The sequence below is a fragment of the Callorhinchus milii genome, unplaced genomic scaffold (assembly GCF_018977255.1).
Source record: "Callorhinchus milii isolate IMCB2004 unplaced genomic scaffold, IMCB_Cmil_1.0 Scaffold3, whole genome shotgun sequence".
In the NCBI taxonomy this organism is placed as follows: Eukaryota; Metazoa; Chordata; class Chondrichthyes; order Chimaeriformes; family Callorhinchidae; genus Callorhinchus; species Callorhinchus milii.
This window is the reverse complement of record NW_024704744.1, coordinates 82,691,432-82,710,349: the sequence shown is the minus strand read 5'-3', so window position 1 is coordinate 82,710,349 and position 18,918 is coordinate 82,691,432. Positions and strand designations below refer to the sequence as shown.

The window sequence follows — 18,918 nt, the reverse complement described above, 5'->3', positions numbered from 1 at the left end:
AATGAGGACTTTTTTTCCCAGTTTTATGAGTATTTTCCGAATTCCAAGCAGATTGTTGAACAATTTCGCTGACATGGTGGGGAGGGGGAGTAATGTGAGGTGGGGGTGGGGGAAATGGGCATCTAATAAATTACCCCACAATGGTACTAATTTAATTGCTGTGGGATTGGAGCGAATGTCTGAAGTTTTCGTGTCGCTCCTCGCTTCTTTATTGAACGGTTTCTCAGAATAACAAGGCTTGCTATTGTTTCAGTCAGTAAGTACAAATCCTACACCTTTTATAATTGCGGTTTTCCTGTTTCAGAGCTAACCTAAGCCCGAGTGCAGAGCTTCTCCGAGAGCAGCAGACTACCTGAATATTCTGCAAGTAATAAATCTTCTCTTACTTCAGTGCAGTGAAACGAGTTCTGCATATTTGCCACTTGACCTCTGCTTTTCCCCTGCGATATCACTTCTGGAGACAGTACAAGTCCACTCCAGCACACGGCTTCCCACTCAGGTAATATTTTACATGTGTCTCGTCCCCTGCTTTACCGAGGTACAATCATTACAGTCTGTTAGGACAGTTTAGACTTAATTGCTTCAAATGGACTAATTTGGACAATATGAGTCGGGATATTCCCTCAGCTGTTTTGAAATTATAATTTCTCACCATTAACAGACACAGCGCTGCATTGTTATGATTCTCTTCTATCCCGTACTGTTTATAAATCTATATGTGCATTGCTTTAACCCTTCTTGTACTCAATGTCATTTTCAATCGTTTAAAAATATTTACACGTCTTCCAGCCAAATAACATCTGGAAATGCGATTTCTGCATTAGGTTTTTATTTTGCGGTCAGCGGGCCAGTGCGCTCTTGCTTAGTTGTGAGCCACAGTTTGGAAGGGTCATTTTAATTTATTTTGATTTTGTAACGGTGGTTTTTTTTTTTTGCGCGCCCAACAGGGAATTCTGTTGAGACTGACCAAACTAATTTCACTTAGTACCCTTAACAGCTGTCAGAGACTTTCATCCCATTCCCCCAAGTCCCAGAGGAGGTGAAACGACTGCGTTTCCATGCAATCGTAAGTCTTAACAGCGTTACTCAGCCTGTGTTTGTAGATTCCTAGTGTTGAATAAAATAAATTAGAATTGCAGAACTGCAGCCAGTGACCAAACTTTAAAGTAAACCCCTGGGATGAAGGCATTCCTCATCTTTCAGTGGCCTGGCTCCTCTCTTTAATTACTGTGAATACTTCTTAGCTGTTACTTAATCCTCGGCACTGAGTTCTTCTTCACTCACCGCTTCAGGCCACCTGGCCTGCCGTGACATCTCGTTCCTGCCAGGAATTGTGGGAGGGAGGGAGGGAGGGAGTGGGGGGCTAAATAAAATAATTGAGCACTTGAAGCTATTGTACGGAAAATAAAGCTTTTCATCCCCTCTCGGCAACAGTTTAATTGCTCAAATAACAATGATGTCACCGGGGCTGAGCTTACACAGGAAGTGTGGGGCCGGCATTCGGACTCACGGCTGAGTATTTTTTTATATACACACTCACTGCCATTGTACAACATGACTGCCCAGCTGTGGAGGGTTCTTATTTTGGAGAGGAGAGTGGGGGGGGGGTGGGGTGGGGGGGGTGGCGGGTGGTAGAGAGCAGTCTGCTAATTCCAATGTGGGTTTATAGTAGTGGCCTCGATAGTCCGGTTCCTGAGCCAGGCGGGTCCGTAGTGCCTCTGCATTGTACCCTCCTGCAGATGTTAGCCCAGCCAGGCTGGCTTATCGTTAAGACTTGGAGGAGCAGGCAGTTATTGGGTGTGTTGGGGTGGGGGGTGGCAGGGATTCATCCCACTCAGTTCCTGCAAGCCAAAGCTCTAATGGATATGATGGTCTTAACTAGACGAGCAGTGGGAAGCTTGCCAGACAGAGCTATCAATGAGGTCTGTGGCATTAGCTGCTTAAACTCCAGTAGTATCTCAACACGCGCTCTGGGATCCCCAAGCCTTGGCTTTTCAATAATCTAGCCTTTTTTTCCCCCCTATGTACCGTCTTTAAAATCTTTTCATTGCCTTTCTTCCAGCTCCCAACATCCACTTTGGAAAATGGGAGCAACTTCTCACTCCTCGAGTATCACCGTAGAATTTCCAATACAATTTACATTTAATACTGTACAGCACCTTTCACACTGGGAGAAAGTATCAGAGCACAGTGTTGGCCGTGCACCCGAAATGGACAAGGATGGGTGTGGGGGGAGGGTGGGGGGAGAGCCAAAGTGGGTGGGGCGGGGGAAAGATGACTGAAAGCACAGTCAAAGAGGTAAATCTTGAGGTGGGCTTTGAAAGTGGAGAGGGAGAGGGACTCGCTTAACTGTTGATAATTATCACATTACGTACTGCATTTTTTCCAAAGTGAGGTAGTGGAAGATGTTCGAAGGGTTGGTCAAAGAAGAAGTTCTTGAGGGAGATCTTGAAAGAGACAATAGGAAGGACAAATCGTAGAGACTCTGGGATGGAGTTCCAGAGAGTGGGGGCAAATAGGCTGAAAACCCGACTGCTGATGCTGGGCCAGATGGTGAGAAACCTCCATTGGTCTCCTGTCAATTATCTGTCTCTGTACAAAGTTACACAGTCACTAACTTTACAGGAACTTTATGAAGCACTTTGAGGCATTGTTAAAATTACCTGGGTTCATGCTCAATGTGTCCATTCATGAAATGCACAGGTCTGTATGAATTGTTGGCATAAGTCCCTTTCAGATATTGATCTAATTCCCTTTTAAAAGCCAGTTTAGAGTCTGCCTCGATTTCAATCTCTGGTATTCCGTGTCCTAACAACTCTCTGTATGTGTAAAAATAACTTAGACTAACCTCTTCCTTTGTGATTTTTTAAATTATCTTAAGTCTATACCCTCTAGTTACTGACTCACCGTCCAGTAGAAATAATTTCTCCACATTTACTTTATCAAAACCGCTCATTATGTTAAATAAACCTCGGTCAGGTCTCCTGTCAACCGTCTGTCTCCACAGTCTAGGGAGAACAAAGTAGTCCCCAGTTTCCCCAATCATGGACTTATCAAAGACACTAAGCAACTCTGGGTAGTGATGAAGGGTCTTCTGCGACTGATGTGAAGCCCCCCCCCCAATCATGCTCCCCCCCCACCCTCAGTCTGTAGTGTAAGTGTAGCCCTGTGGGGGTTCTGGCCACAGCTCAAGCACATTGTGGTTTTCTGGCCAGCATGTCCTTGTTGGCAGATGTTTGTCCCCCTCACCAGAGAGTTCTGTGTCCTCCTGTGTCTTGTTACCACTCTGAGATGTTAATTGCTTCAGGGATGGATTTAGCAGATCTAGATCAAAATGGCTCAGCTATGGACTCGAGAAGGACATTTGTTCCATTAACCCTCGGAGTACCATGGACAAATTTTGTTTTGTAATACCTGTTGGGGAGCAATGGGAGAGTAACTGCTGTTGTAGCGTAACATGGTCACAGCGCCTGTTTCCTTTCTCATAGGTGAACAACAACTTGCATTTATATAGCACCCCTCACACAGGGTAGCATCTCAGAGTGCCTGACAGTGGTCGACCTGGACAAGCTTCACAGCAGATGCAATAGCTTCAGTATTTGATCTGCTGTTAAGCTTGCATGAAGAAATTTTATTTTATTTTATTTCCCCCGTGATCTTTTGCTGTCTTTCTTTCGTGAATCTTTCGGGAAGTTAAACGCCTGGTGATATTCCCGACTTGGAAGTCACAGATAGCGCTCCCATTATGGTTTGTGTAGACCCCACCATTACTAGTCACCTCTCAGAAAATGAAGGTCGTATCAGGTTGTGACCCACGGGATTGGAAATCCGTACTGTTAGGCAGTGTGTTGCCTGGAAGATAGGTAATGAACGTTCAGAATATAATTTGCGATATTGTGTAATGGAAATTCTTAACGAGGAATCCATTTAGAATTCCCATCAACTCACGGGACCTCTGCTCTGGAAGTCAGGGCTGAAATTCCACCTCGTCTCAAGCTCCTGAGGCCATTCTCTTTTAAAAATTTAAGATGGCGCTATGTTGTGGAAAATTCTTAATCCCTTTTCAATTTGGATTGTCCAATTGTCTGCAGTTGTAAAACAAAAAATGATCTGGCTTCCGAAATTAAGACTCGATTTAAGAATTTTCCACCATCCTGCACTGTCTTAAATTTTAAGGCAAAATGGTCTTACGGACTAAGGCTATGTCAAATTTAGGATCTTGAGATGGTGTCCGAACAGAATTCAGTGTTGCTCACTTTCAGTTACTGGAAGTGTATCCCCATTTGCAAGTCTCAGTTTCCTTATTAAAGAATCCCATTAAAAAATAGCGCAAATTAGACCTCACCGTTTCCAAGCAGACATCACCTAGCACCTGAATCAAATAACAATGCGCTGACTGCTTGGTACACGTTTCCAATGACTCTGTTGTCCCACTGACAAACACTCCTCAGTAATTGTCAGGAATCCTTATTCAAAGCGTGGACCCCCCCAATGGAAATTAATTGCTTGTGTGGAGTCTGAACCACATCATAAATGTCATGTAGAAGTTACAGGGGAGTGAGGAAGCATTGACAGCTCTATCCTCACTGTATCATTTAACTACCAGTAAAACATTCTGCGACAGAAGTGCTCTTCATTAATAATTTACTCCGCGGTATACGATGAGCCTTGCCAGCAATGCCAAGGGAACAGCCACCTTCCTGTTTTAATGACACGAGCAGCAGAGACGGGGGGGGGGGGGGGGGAGTTGGGGTGGGGGATGGGGGTAGAGAGGAAGAGATTCACTTGCATCAACATGCACGGCACATCTGGGCATGTCAGTGTATGAAGATATCAAGGGCTGAGCCGACAGGACAAAGGGGAGAAGAAAGAGGTGTCACCCAGAAAACCTTCCTTTTCATGCTTTGCAGAATAATGCATTCCTGATGACAGTTCACTCTCTCAGTTTCCAGATTAAAGCTAAAATGATCTACAAGGAAGCCGAGCAGCTGATATTTTCTTTAACCTGTTAACAAGGAAAGGGCAGTGGCTGAATGGCGACAGTCTATATCTACTCAACGGCTATAAAAATCAACTGAGTTAAAAAAAAGCGCGTCAGCTTGAGAAACGAGGCACAAACTTTTCCAGCCCCTTCCATGCATCTCCGCTCCCTTTGATATTTTCCCACGAGTCTAAAAAAAACCTCAAAACGCAAGCAAACTGCACCCAGCTACGCCTGCTGCTGTAAAAGAAATAGGAAAAAAAATGATAATCCTTATATTTGGTATAGGGGTGTCAGCCAGGCTCAGTTGGTAGCACTCTTGCCTCTGAGTCAGTAGGTTGTGGGATCAATCCCCCACATTGAGACTTGGAACTCATATAGTCGAAGCTGATACTCCAATGCTGCGTACACCAAATGTAAGGATTATTATTTTTATTATTATTATTATTATTATTGCGCCTTTCACGTCAAGTGCTCCCCAGGATAATCTGTAAAGTGCAGTGACTGTGTGTTTTGTGGGCGCACAGCAATTTGTGCACAGCAGTGTCCCACAAGCAGCCATGAAGTGAGTGAGTAATTGTATTTAGTGGAATTGTTAGCCAGGATATAAGGAGAAACTCCCTTCATTTTTTTGAATAGCTATAGGATCTTTAATGTCCACCTGATAGGCAGACGAGGGCCTCGGTTAATAACTTACCTGAAGGATGGCACCTACGACAGACAGTCCTAGCACTGCATTGTAGAGTCAGGCTACACGAGTTCCAAGTCACAACATGGGACAGAAATACATTCTGAATTCAATTATCACACTTGAAGCTCCCCTACACTATTCCTTTAAATGTTTCTTTTTTTTAGGCGCGCTGGCCTCAACTTTCTCCACCCCTCCCCCTGTTAACCCGTGCCACCCTTTGGACGAGATGTTAAAACCATGTGGAGTATAAATACTGCCACATACTAATTGGGATGAATGGCCTGCTTCTGTTCTGTAATTCTGTGTAATTTGCCTGCAAAGTGTTCTCAACATGATAAAGCACTGTAAGAACACAACATAATGATAAAAAGTAAAACTTCATTCACCATAAAAAGGTGATCTTTTGGTTGTGTCTTCTTAATAGGATTTCCCAAGATAAAGTCAGGACAAAAAGATCGCTACTTTTTGGCAATTAGGAGATGATGGATCCCAGTATTGCGATAATTCCACTGTTTGTATTATATCCAAATACTACTGAATGCCACATTATTAATGTTGTAATGATATTCCACTAATCCGCAGTGGAAAGGGTAGCATTATAAATATGGGCTTGTTTGATTTATTTTTGCAAACATGAGGTTCAAAGCAGGCGCAGTCCTTCATTCGCATTGTTTGTGCTGGAGCAAGCCTTTGAGACCAAGAAATGAGCCAAACAGATTTATAACTTTTAAATAACGTTTTTCCTTTTCTTGTTTAAGAATTTATCCCGAGGAGACGTTTGGTCCTCCTGACGCTTGTTCAGAGCAGCGACTTGCAGCTGCATCCCTTCAGGTCTAAGGTTGACACTCAATGAACGTGGGGTAGCAATGAATAGCGGACTGATCGGGACCACAAATGTGATATTCGCAACAGAATGGGTATTGCACTGGCTCACAGGAACACCGCTCACTCCAACACCCCGCCGGACGGTCATTACACCTGGCTTGGTCTTGTAACCCATGAGGTGTTAAGCAGCCTGCCTGTTCAGGTGAACGATAAAGATCCCGTGGCACTATTCTAAAAGAGAAAGGATTCTCCCAGTGTCCTGGCCAACAATCCCCCAAATAAAATTGTTCATTCAACTCATGACTGTTTGGAATAATAATAATAAGGGTGCCGGTGCTAGGTTCCCATAATAGGGTGCTGGATTCTAACAACAGGGGAGAAAATTCTAATAATAAGGTGATAGATTCTAATAAGACAACAATAGGTTGATAGCTTCCAATAGTAGGGCACTAGATAATAATAGGGTGCTAGATATTAATAATAGGGTACTAGATTATAATAGTAATTTTAACTGGGCACAGCAGCAAGGTGCAAGGTTTGGTGTTAGTGGTGGACTGGGGAATGATCAATCAGTCAAGATTCCAGCACCTTCACCGGTATTCGAGGAATGGCTACGAACAAAAATTAGACAACCTGAGGCACTTCAGCCTTGAAAAGAGACATTTCAGACAGCACCTCATAGAGATATATAAGATTGCAAAAAGGATTAAGATAGTAAACCCAGAACAATACTGTCTGATAAGCCAAGGTAGCGGAACAAGAGGACACAGCTTCAGGGAATGAGAAGGGCAGTTTCAGGACAGACACCAAGAACTATTTCTTTACTCTGGGTAATTAGTGACTGGAATGTGTTAAAGATCCCATGTACCTACTCGAAAAGAGGAGGGAGTTTCGCCTTGTGTCCTGGCCAACAATCCAACCGATAAAAATGATCATTCACATCATGGCTGTTTGTGGGACTTCGGTGTGTGCAAATTAGCTGCAAATTCACCCTCAAAGTGCAGAGTAAAATCCTGCAAAAGCACTTTGAGACAGCCTCCTGATGTGAAAGGCAATATATCAAATGCAAGGAATATTTTGCATTATCTACATGATTATAAAATCACTCTCTTGGCTCTACCCTCTCGCCTCTGTCTATGTTGAAGTGGCTATTCAGCTGCAAAGTGCATTGTAGTTGAACTCGATCCTGCCCTGCCCAATGTCCACAAACACACACATACTAACTCTAGCACAGAGTCACTGGTTAACAACCATTAGTAGGAACTCAGATATTTTAGCAGTGCCCCTCAGCACTGTTCTGTCACAGTCCAGGGATCAAATGTAGTAGGCTCTTTTTCCTTTTGCACATTGTACAACTCAGTGGGTTCATTGGGGCTGTGGTGCGGGTGGGGGAGAAGCAGTGGGTTATTTGACTCGTACATTTATGAGAAAACCTGGAATTAGTCAGTGCGGTTTCTAATGCACCTTTTGTTGCATCGGGAGCCTCTGGCTTGAATCGACTCTTGCATTCCTGGAATGTGACAAGATAGCATGAGGCTGCCAACTTATTTAGCTGCTGAATTTATTTTCATCTCTTAGAACGCTGATAAAATGTCACGGCGTGATGCTTTAACAGCCCCAGTACTGCCCACCTACAGCTGCAGGGCTAGAGTTGGACTGGGAGCCAAAAACACCATAAGGAAAGCAGACTGTAACCTCTACCACCCCTGCTCTTTCCGCACTGCTTGTTCTCCTGCTAAATGATGCAACGTGAACCCCCTTAGGGATGCTGAACCTGATCTCTTGTTTCCCCCCCACCCATCCCCTTTCCTCCCCTCCTTCCCTCTCCTCTCCCCTTGACCAAGGCGAGCTGAACTCCTGAATTTTTCATGAAACAGAAAATATCGCCTTATGCAAGATAATGGAATCCCAAAACACATCCTTCAGCATATATATATATAAAAAAACTTTAAATAGATGCATTCCATTCCTTGGGAGGGAGGGACAAACAAAGGTAGTGGTGGTGGAGTCAGGAAGGTGGTGGAGTGGAGGTCAGTAGGTGTGTCGGCGCTGGGAAGCAACATGTCTTTAAAATTATCTTTCTTTTCTTTCTATAATTCTTTTTATTCTTATTATTGAAATGAAAGATTGAGGCTTCATTAAGCAACTAACGCACTTTGCAGAAGCCTTTATTCAGACGTAACGTACCTGACAAGCTGAAAAGCCAGAGCTAAGATCAAGAGGAAGGAATTAATGCTGAGGTCTGCTTTGAAATTCAACACTAAAAAGATCTGACACGCTGCTATCTGTAGATACTCTTAGGCTGGACTGTATGAGAGAGAGAGAGAGAGAGAGAGAGAGAGAGAGAGAGAAAAAAAACACGGTTGTGCAGAAAGAGAGGTTGTTTGGCTCAATGCCAAGGCATGAAATCTGTCAAGCCCATTTGTGGCAATAGGGTGGGCATTGCTGGAAAGGTCCCGAATGTTATGGAAAGACAAATAACCTCAGATGGTGTTTGAACATTGATTGATACCACTGCCAAACACGAGAAGATAAATACGTAGGTGATGGATAAACACCTTTTGAATGAAGGTAGTGCCCCGCGTGTATAATCGCCTGCAGCCCTGGGTGGCTGGAGGTTAGCCATTTCATGCCCGCTCAGTAAAGCAGGCTTAATCGCTTCCAATATTTTCTGTTAAAAAGGATGCTTAATGAGCCAGTTTCATAAGCCCAGAGAAACTGATTATTATCTGTGAATTCCTTTAGAGTTGGGTGTCTTCCAAGAAAGTGTGTGGGGAGGAATGGGCAGTAGGTGGCAATGTTGGTCTTTTCGGGGGACGGACAGACTGGACTCAGCATTTTTTTTGTAACTCAATCCATGCTCGCTGCTCTTGCCTTTCGATATATCATTATTTATTTCACTTGCAAACATAATAATTTCTGGATTACTGCAGAGCTTTTGCAGTATATTACTAGAAATTGCACCTTGCATCCCGTGCGGTGGGGGGGGAGGGGGGGAGTGGGGGGGGGAGGGGGGAGTGGGGGGGGAGGGGGGGAGTGGGGGGGGGGGGGGGAGGGGGGGAGTGGGGGGGGAGGGGGGGAGTGGGGGGGAGGGGGGAGTGTGGGGGAGGGGCAGAGTGGGGGGGAGGGGGGGGAGTGGGGGAGGAGAGAGAGAGAGAGAAAGGGGGATGAGTTATACAATACGTACACTTTTCTGCCTGCAAAACACACAGTCACTAACTTTACAGTAAATCCTGCGTGACGCTCTGAAACATTCTCCTGATGTGAAAAGCGCTGGGTCAAATGCGATTATGTATTAATCGATGTGAATTGGGGAGTGGGGGGGTGGGGAGTTAGATATTTAGATTAATAGTGAAGTTAAGGCGGAATCACCCCGTCAGGAGATTGTGGATTTTGTATTTGTGTTTTTAGTTCCCAAATGTTTGTTGATGGAATATGAAACAACAATTTTTTGGGGTGTGTATAGATATATATATGTATGAAAACACTGTTCATTTTCTTAGTGATTCAGTAGTGAAATATGTGCACTGAGCGTGGTTGCATTACTGTGAGACCTGAAGTGGGACAAAGGGTATTACAGCTGATTTATGAGAGTTGATCTGAAAAGCACATGAAAAGCACTGCAGCAACACAAGGCACTTTCAACAGCAGTTACTGGCTTACAGACTATTAGTCTGTATCGTAACACCACTCTAACACGTATCATGCTCTGTATTGTTTGGGAGCGGAGTGGCTGGTTATTTTAAAGGTACCCCTGTGTTCAAGGCATGAATTTTATTTTCAAATCTCCCGTGCTTTGATTGATCTTTCACTTCTCTTTATGGCCTTCAGTTTTTGTCTGAGTAACTTTGACATCCCCAGTTTCACTTCCGCACCTGAACGTTAAGCTGAGCTGAGCTGTCACCATGAGAGAGGGCAGGCGAGGACTTGTTCACATTCTCGTTCTCCAGCCCGTATAGATGTACTATCGGTCTCTGAAATGTTAGCTGCAGATTTGATTTGATATTTAACAACATGCTTTTTATTTTGACTTGAAACTGCGCTGCTCGGGTATTTTATGCTCAAAATAGTTCTGCTTCAGGGCACTGCTGATGACAACCCAGCCAGCTTGGCTCATCAGCAGGACTTGGAGGGACAGACTGGTCACTGGGGATAGGGATTCTTCCCACTTAGCTCCCAATAACCCTGCAAGCCAAAGCCCTAATGGGTAAGGCACTCCAAGCTGGACAAGAAGCGGGAAGATTGCCAGGCAGTGCTTTCAGTAACAAGCTGCGCAATTTCAGCTAGTTAAACTCCAGCAGTACATCAACCCACACTCTGGGGTCCCCAAGCCTTGGCTCTTGCCAACCTACGCCTAATACTCTCCAGAAGTAGGTGAACAAGGTGCGTCTCTCCAAGGATCGAATGTGCAATCCATCCCAGATACAGTTCCTGGCATAGATAGCTCTCAGTCTGGTTTGGATATTCTTAAGCATATTGATGGGTTTCTCCACATGTCAGGTGCAGTCTCCACCTGACCAAAAATAAATGCTCAAAGTAAGTACTCACTTAAAATGAAGCTATATTTAGACTGTGAGCAAAAGCCCCCAGGCTAGAGCTTGAGTTTACTGTCTAGGCTGAACGTTCTTGTGCAATAGTAGGGGTGCGCTGCATTGCTGGAGGTGTTGTCTTTCAGATTAGATGTTAAACCAAGGTCCCATCTGCTTGTTCGAGTGGATGTTAAAGATCCTGTGGCACTTTTCAAAAAGAGAAGGGAATTTCTCGCTGTCTCTGGCCAAAAAATCAATGGCATTTTATGGGACATTGCTGGTAGCAAATTGTCTTCTGTGTTTGCCTACAAATAATTTCTGCAGAAGCTCTATTAGATGTTTCAAAGTTATAGACGTGATACCAAAGGCAAGGATTATTGTTCTCTTACTGTATTTGTAACATCTGAAATTAGCAGCGTTTAGAAGCCAAACTTGTTCCCATATAGTATTAGGCACACAGATTTGCTCTGGTTGACAAAGTTACTAACCTGGGCAGCATATATACTTATACTTATAAGCGTTTGCCAGTGAAAGCAGACATCAGCAACTCTGGTAACTTTACAGACCAGCGAACTGTGTCTCAAGAACAAAATAAAATACAGTACTATATATTATTAATATATATATATATATATCATTTTCCAGGGGTAATAATCTTTCAAAAAACATTGGTTGCTCAATCCATGACCGTTTGTGGGGCATTGATTTACGCAATTGGTGAAACGCTTTGAGATGTCTCAATGACACAATACGACACTATATCAAATGAGAGGATTATTATTAGTAGTACTAATAGTATCTACAGCTCTTGGACTAACCTTCTACTTCCTAACTTGTGGATAACTCTGCCTGCAAAGCTGATGCTCTGAGATGGCCAGTTGTACTCAGAGTAGCTTTAAATCCTGGCAGCCTATTGCTTTTGTGACAGTTGTGTATTGGAGGGAGCGAAAGTAGCCTTTTAAAGATTCACACCTCCTGCCTCCTGGTTTTCTGTTCTTGCAGTGGTTAAATAGGTCTCTGAGCCTTTCACTGACCAAAATGGCTTTAATTGGCAGACTGAGCTTTCTCTCTTCTCTTCTTCGTGCTCAGACTGTGCACCTGAGCATAACTAGCTTTTGGAGAACATTTACTATATCTCCCTTAGTCATAGAAATGCCACATGTATAATAAATCTGTGCTACCAGTGTCTGTTTAGTATTTTGTCCAATACATTGCTTTGGACTTGGTTGATTCTGGGTGTTTTATGTCAATCGACTCTAGCTTGTACCATACAGAACCAGTTTCACTTATTCCTATTACAACACGTGTCAAAATGCACCTGCGCAACAGAAAGGGGAATCAATAGTTTGATATTTTTCGTTATAATTTCTGTTAATGGTTTAAATTTGTTACCTGACGTAAAGTGTATGGAGGAAAATATAGAAAGGACTGGCTGGGGGGTTGTGGGGGAGGTTGAGGGATAGTGAAATTAAAATATCCGCCATGGTTAATAAACTGGTGAAACAGGGCTGCCCTTATTTTCCTATTAGGGAGCTAAACCCACTCAGCTGACCCTTACCATACAATCACATAGAAACAGGCCATTCAGCCCAAATAACCTGTGCCGGTGTTCATACTCCACACAAACCCCACCCTCTTCCTATTTCACTCATCTACACCCCTCTATTCCCTTGATGTATGCATCATTTAGGACCATTATGAAGCCACCAGACAATCCAGCTGGAACTTCCAATGTGTTGCAGACTTCCAGCAGTGACTGTGCTGGGAAGCAGCGGACCCAGAAATTTGCCTTAGTCTTAGCCTTTTAAAATTGCCCAGAATTGTGTGAAATTCTCAAGTTCGGTTTCAATTCAGAAGCCAGGTCTTTGCAAAAACTACTTCCAAATTAAGTCCAAATTTAAGGAATCTCTGGAACTCTGCATGAACTTTAATCGTAGAACCACAAGAAGAACAAAATTACATTTGTACAGGCCTTTAATGTCAGGAGGACGTCCCAAGGTGCTGGACAGACAGAGTTTCGGACCCAAGCTGAGGGACGGGGTGGGGGAGGGTGGAGAGCAGTGGGGGAAGCAGGGAGATCGAAAGCACGGTCAAAGAGGAGGGTCTTGAGGTGGGTCTTGAAGGTGGCGAGGGAGGGGGCGAGACGGAGGGACTGTGGGTGCAGAGAGGCGGAAGGCCCGCCCACGGTTGGGGGCGAGCAAGGCTGAGGACGTGAAGCAGGCCAGAGCCCGCTGAGAGGAGGGAGCGAACGGGGTGGTAGGGGGTTAGGTGGTCGGAGAATTAGGGGGGAGCAAGACCGTGGAGGGCTTTCAAGGTGAGGACCAGGATCTTGAACTGTATCCTCCGTGTGATGGGAAATCAGTGGAGTTGGGCAAGGTTGGGGGTAATAGGGTCGCGGAGCCTAGTGCGTGAGAGGACACGGGCTGTAGAGTTCTGGATGATCTGCAGCCTGTGGAGGGAGGAGTTGGGGAGGCCAACAAGCAGGGAGTTTGCACAGTTGAGCCTCGATGTAATGAAGGCATGTATGCGGGTTTCGGCGGCCTGCGGTGTGAGACAGTGTCGGAGCTGGGCAACATTGAGGAGGTGGGGCAAGGCAGACTAAAACAGGCTAAAACTAGGTGGCATTTTGGGCCTTACTGCAGAAGAGAGGCTTAAGGAGCCAGGAAGTCTGCCCAGCCAGGCTCATTTACATTACGGCTCCAAATTCATGCTGCGTATTTTTTGGGAGAATTTACAGTCAATGTTGCTCGTATAAACACAACATTCTTTCAACATTCCTCTGATCCTACTTCACAGTAAAGCTCTTGGAGTCTAGGGTTACAGATTCAAAAGCTGCTTCCAATCATTGATGGGAGGTTGGTGTGGCGAATGGGCAAGCACCATTCTTCTATGCTTCTCCACGGACCATAAAACATGCTGTACGTGAATCAATTTCAGCAATTTATAGCCAAACCAGTGCAGGAACTGAGCTCATGCGGAGAGAGGACAGTGCACACTGCGAGAGCACATCTCTGAATTATCTCAAGCTCCAAGTGCAGTCACTGTAAAGGTGGAAACGACAAGAACTTGCATTTATATAACACCCTTCGCACTCAGTAGTGCCTCTGAGAGATGGAAAGCTGAGGGGTTTGAATTTCGCTTTGCATTTGATACAGCACCTTTCACGTCGGGATGACGTCTTCCTGTGAAGTGTAGTGACTGTGTTCTTGTAGGGAGAACCTCAGGTCATCTGCCAATTTGCGCACAAACAGCCAGGAAGTGAATGATCAATTTCTAGCTGGCAGATTGTTGGCCAGGGACACCGGGAGAGAGAGAGTTCCTTCTCGTTTCGAATAGCACCGAATAACCCACGAGAACAGGCAGTCACAGAGTGAGTAAACTTGGGAGTGCAGTGGAGAGAACTTCCCGTGACTTTCCCCCGTAGCTCATAAACCAGCCGAAGCTGGTTTCTACATGATGGTTTGTTAGCCGCCCTGATCAGAGCTTCCAAGAGTTTTCAAGCCCTTAATGCCCTTTCCTCCAGCCTCCCGCTGTGTCCCTGAAAGCCGCAGAAATGGAATTCCTGCCTGCCTTACAAGAAGCGGATGCTGAAAAGATGCCCTGTTATTATCACCATGGCATCATTAGGTCAAATTGGCAGCTGGGAGACAATTGCTAACAGGCCTGGAGCTATCGCGACCGTCATAATTATTAATATTGTAGGTCCGCGATCCAATGTTAACTTCATAATCTTGACAGGTTCTGCTAACCTCCCTGACCGGGGCAACGGAGCTCTCTGCAGTCTTGCCACCATGCCACCATTCTATTTGGTCAGTGGATGAGGCAGAATCCACCTCATGGGGGGCGGGTGGAAGGAGGAGAGGGGGAGTTGAGGGGGAGGCATGAGTTGCAGTGTTATTCAATAAATCTTTCTGCCGCTCCCCCTCCTATCGCCCCCCCCGCCCCCACCCCCACCTCCCCTCCACTGCCACCTCCCCAAGGAACACTTTATCTCATTGCTTTAGGTCAGCACTAAGCAAATGTTATGCCACATTATATGGCAGACAGACTGTAACATCAGCCTCTTGCAGGTTTCGAGTCAACGGCCACATGATGTCAGCAGGTAAGCATCTTTCCCCGGCTCCAAGGCTGCTCAAGCTCATTTCTCTTGGGATCCTTTACAGCCATCGCAAAGTCACCCCGCTCTGGGCTCCATTCCAACTGCAGCCTCCAGAGGAGACAGACAGTGGAATGCCTACCACTCCTGCCTTAGCCCAGAACACAACCCGACATTAGGGGAAGAGCTGAAGGGCATTAAAAGAGCAGGAAGGTCAGATGCACAGTTTAAACAATGCGTGCTTTGTTCTTTCCGGATTGTGCAATAAGGTCTTACATTTGGGAGAGCGGGGAAATAAATTATCTATTTGTGGTTGCAATGTAAAGGTTTTAGAGTGTTTTATTAAAGGGTTGATTCATTGTACCTGTTCTGCCCTCCTTCAAACAAGGCGTAAGTTTATATTGAATCTATGGATTTCGCCCACAAAATATACAGTCAATTCACTTTACAGTATATTCTTTAAAGCGCATTGAGATATCTCAACAATGTGATAAGGCACTATATCAAATTATATTATTATTATCTTGGGAATTGGTTTACATTAAATTTTTGAGATTCCTCGCTTAGCGATATCTACTGTCAGCTCCCTCTCTTTTTCCCCCTTCCTCCTTCCCTCCCTCCTCCCCTGCTTCGTGGCTTGAACAGAAACAATCAAATGAGCCCTAGGTGAAATACAACCGTGTTTAGATATTTTAAGGTCTTGCACAGCTCTCACTTTACTTCTTGTATAATTTTTTTATATGAATGTCCCTGGAATTAAAGAAATAAGAGTGGCTGAGCAGCCGTAAAGTTGCAGCGCTGGATAATTGAATTCTCTTCGCATATACTCTATGTCAAAGAGCACCCCATGTCTGCTTTTGAGTTTACGGGGTATTTTTTTGCAGTGAAGTTTGAAATCAGAACCACATGGCTGACACTTCATTCTTTCAGCCCCTTGTGTTCTATTTTAGTGAATGAAAGGAGCGAAGGAGAGAAAACGTTCGGGGAACAGGTATACAAACCAAGAAATCCTTAACGAAATTGATCTTTGCTGCAAAAAAAAACCACCCCCATGCACCACGAGCAGACGTCACAAGGCACACGATTTATTTATGAGGCGGCTGCTTCAGCTCCGACCTATCTATAGGCGAAGAAAGTTTAATTACAGAGCCCTGTGGGGCGCTGCAGAAAACATTCACCTTGGTAAGTGGACGCCTGTTAGCAACAGAGCAACCCAGCTCGTTTTGCTATGTGTCTCTTGTGTTTGTCAGTGATAGAATGGAAATTGTTTGGAGCCTGGCGAGAATTTGCCTACAGAATGAATGCCTGCCATTGTGTTGCAGGGGTGGAGGTTACCTGCCAATTTATGAGCTCCCCCCTTTTCATTTTCTCTACCCTGTTGTTTCTCCCTTTCTGCTCTTTCAGACATTTGCGCATCATTTGTTTCCTTGGCAATGTTTAGCAGAGTTAGTTTTAACACAGCTACAGTTTGTCAAGGTATTCCAAACTTATCTAATATATATATACACACTCAATGTAAGTCACCCACAAGGAATACACACAGACACATCACTTTACAGTATATCCTGTGTGGCATCTTGAGACGCGACTTTGAGGCACTAGTTCAAATGCAGGGATTATTATTACTAAGTGATTTGTTAGGATTTCTGACTCTGACATTTTTACTTCAGAACTTCAGCCTACAAATTAAACAGTCACTAAATGAGATGATAGTTATTGTAAAAGAGTTTGAGATATTTTGTCACATGAAGGAACGATAAAAATGCAAGTTCCTTCTTTCTTTATTGCCATCTTGACTCATCTGGTAGCACTCTTGCCACTCACCTTCACAAGGATTTGGATTCAAGCCCCACCTCAGGGCTGAGCTCATACAGGACTTTACACTGATACCCCAATGCAGTACTGGGAGAGTCCTGCATTATCAGAGATGCTGTCCTTCAGGTGAGACCTTAACTTGAGGGCCCACATGCTTTTTCAGGTAGCTGTTAAAAATACCATAATAGATTTTACTAGTATCCTAGCCAAATATCGTACAATGGTGTTTGTGAAACAATGCCATGCAAAATAGCTGCTGTGTTTTGCCTACAAAATAGTCATGCCATTTGATAATAATTATCGAATTGCTGAAGCACACTGATATTTTGAGTGTTATATATCATATAAAGCTTTCTTTTTCCTTGCTTCCTTGCTTCCACCCAGCCACCTATTTCCTCTGAATGATTTCAGCCTCAAGTTGAGGAAGGGAAAGTCAGAGCTTATCACAACTTATCTCTGCACAAACTTGGTAATTACCTGGAACTCTCTACATTGTATATATTTCAATCTGCACTTTCATTTTCAAGCAAATTTGAGGTGTTCCCCAACAAGAAGTTGAATGACTTCCTCTGAAAATTTGGCCTGTGGCAACCATGTAAAAACTCCTGCAAATATTTTCTACCTCTTTCTTACAAAGGAGTATCAATGCCTAAATTTGCTCTGTTTGATGGGATGGGAGAATGTTGATGGACTTGCACCAATCAAAGTTGTACTTATTTATTGCTTGTGCTAAAGTACAGTTCCTGCCAATTACAGCTGCTCTTACAAATCTGTGCAATTTACCAGATAAAACTTGGTAAAAGGGTTTTTGAAGAGGACAAAATACAGTCCATTTCTCTCGCTTACTATCTTTCCATTGTTAGTCGACCAAATGATTTCACATCATAATTTTATATGTGCCTTTATATACTGAATATATTACATATATATTTTCTGCCATTTCTCTCCTATACTTTAATATCATGATGGAGTGGGTATCATGGATACAATATTCTTTTTCTCGCTAAACATACAATCTTTAATTATGTGTATTCCAAACAGATACAGCCATCATCAATATCATATAGAGTTGCATAGACTGTACAACACAGAAAAGGGTAATTTGGCCTAATTAGCCCATGACAGTGTTTATACTCAGCATTGAGCCTCCAGCCCCCTATTTCCCTTTCCAAAACCACTCTATTCCCTTCTCCTTCATGTATAAATCAAGTTTCCTCTTAAATACCTTGATGCTTTTTGATTCAGCCAGAGCTTCCAGCAGTGAGTTCCATATTCTAACCTAAATTCCTGTTGAAGAAACAGAAATGCCAATCCAATAAGCTGCCGTTGATTGCTTAGAATCTCTCCGAGTAAACCTTTGAGAATGAATTTGTGAAAGGGTGGTTTCCTTGTCTCCCTTGTTTTTCATGTCACTTTTACTACTTCACTGCCAGCTAAAACTAAGCCAGACATGCTCATTAACCGAGGTCAAGTGGTTAATTTCCATTTGCTAAAGTATGTTGTTAGCACAGTGCTACACGACTTGCATTGGGTGGCAATATTGGCAACTCACCACGCGGCAATCAGACACGTTTTGCGGTATTTCTTAATGGGTTTCTTTATAAGAACTGTGTAGTTATTAAATATCCATAACATTGACTGTGCTCCAGCAATCAGATAAAGCTTGCATTGGTTAAGGTAAAGAACGTTGGTTCTGACTCAATATAAGAAATGTAAATATTGCGGTTTCTCTCCTTTTCCGCTCCTCAATGTTTGCATTCTTTATATTGAGTTAGAACCTGCCTCCAAGTTATCTGTCTTCCTCTCCATGTCATTCTCATGAGCCAGGTTAGCTGATTTGTCATCAGCAGTAGCTTGGAGTACTGCAAGACCTCCTGTCTGAGGGATTGGACTACCGAGAATGACACAGAGAATTGACCTAATTCAATATTCCATTGCCAAGCATGTCACCTGGATACAAACCACTTGCAGTTCATCTCTG

The 18,918-nt window shown here is 43.9% G+C and overlaps 1 protein-coding gene across 1 annotated transcript in view; it reads left to right on the top strand.

Moving 5' to 3' along the window:
- The window catches only part of LOC103177957 (VRK serine/threonine kinase 2), a 144,147-nt gene that overhangs the window by 10,376 nt on the left and 114,853 nt on the right, over window positions 1-18,918 (top strand). The window contains exon 2 of the mRNA XM_042332933.1: window positions 305-499. The gene's annotated coding sequence lies outside the window, so the exon portion shown is untranslated. The remainder of the gene's footprint in view (window positions 1-304; window positions 500-18,918) is intronic.